The following is a 920-nucleotide window of genomic DNA, read 5'->3' on the forward strand; positions in this document are numbered from 1 at the left end:
ATGGAAAACATTGCTTCAGTGATTGGGGGAAAAGTGGATAGCAAATTTAGAAGACACTATGATCCTTTATATCTCTTTTTCTTGGCAAGGCAATTTAATTAGGAAATAATCTTCTCCTTTAACATCTGACAGTTACCATAAAATGATATCCTGCTTTGTTGGCAACAGAACCAGTTTATTTGAGTTTGTTGCAAAATTTGAGCTATTACATTACTATGAAAATATAGATTTTAAATAAGAAAGACGAGTTTACAAAAATCAGAAATGGCAAAGCACTTTAGTTTTCAAAGCAATCCTCGATTTTAAAAAACACAATTTCAGAGGGGCAGGCAGTGGGGGAGCGTGTAGGGAAGGAGAAGGAAGCCACAGGGGAGTATGTCTTGGGCCGATCATGCCAGGCCGCAGCTCTGGCTGGCTGTGCGCGTGTGACTGTGTGCACGTGTGTGTGTGCACGCGCAGCCACAGGACCTCTGGGCCTGGCCTTCGGGGGCGCTCCCCGCCCCGGGCTTCCCCGCGGAAGGGAGTGGGGCGCGCGTACCCTGCCCAGGGGCAGGGTCCGACCTGGGCCGTGTGCAAATGCCTGCTGCGCGGGCTCTTTGTGTGTCTGCGTGCGGCTCCGCGCCGCCGCGGGCACCATTTTCTGCTTCGCTCAGGACAGGCACATAAAAGGAAGGCGGCTGCCGCCCGTCGCCGTCCTCTTTTCCTCAGATGCCCTCTGCTGCAGGTTTATTATTACAGTACGGGCCGCGCCGCCTCTCCCCACGGCCCTAGCGGGCCGCCGGACTGTGCAGCACCCTGGCCGCCTTCACGCCTGGCGCGCCCCCAAACCGCCTCCTCCGCCTCCTTATTTGTCTGAAAAGCAACCGCACGTCGAGGCGGAGAGGCTGGCCGGGGGTGGGGAGGAAGGCCGGGGGTTTGCG

The 920-nt window shown here is 55.3% G+C and overlaps 1 protein-coding gene across 3 annotated transcripts in view; it reads left to right on the top strand.

Annotated features, from left to right (window-relative positions):
* The first annotated feature begins 451 nt into the window (after positions 1-451).
* The window catches only part of NREP (neuronal regeneration related protein), a 29,168-nt gene continuing 28,699 nt past the window's right edge, over positions 452-920 (top strand). The window contains exon 1 of one of the 3 annotated variants that reach the window (XM_011989391.1): positions 452-724. The gene's annotated coding sequence lies outside the window, so the exon portion shown is untranslated. Of the gene's footprint in view, positions 738-920 lie in introns of all 3 variants that reach the window. The other 2 variants (XM_011989392.1, XM_011989393.1) reach the window with 2 other exon arrangements.

This window comes from Mandrillus leucophaeus, unplaced genomic scaffold (assembly GCF_000951045.1).
Source record: "Mandrillus leucophaeus isolate KB7577 unplaced genomic scaffold, Mleu.le_1.0 Scaffold352, whole genome shotgun sequence".
Classification (NCBI taxonomy): Eukaryota; Metazoa; Chordata; class Mammalia; order Primates; family Cercopithecidae; genus Mandrillus; species Mandrillus leucophaeus.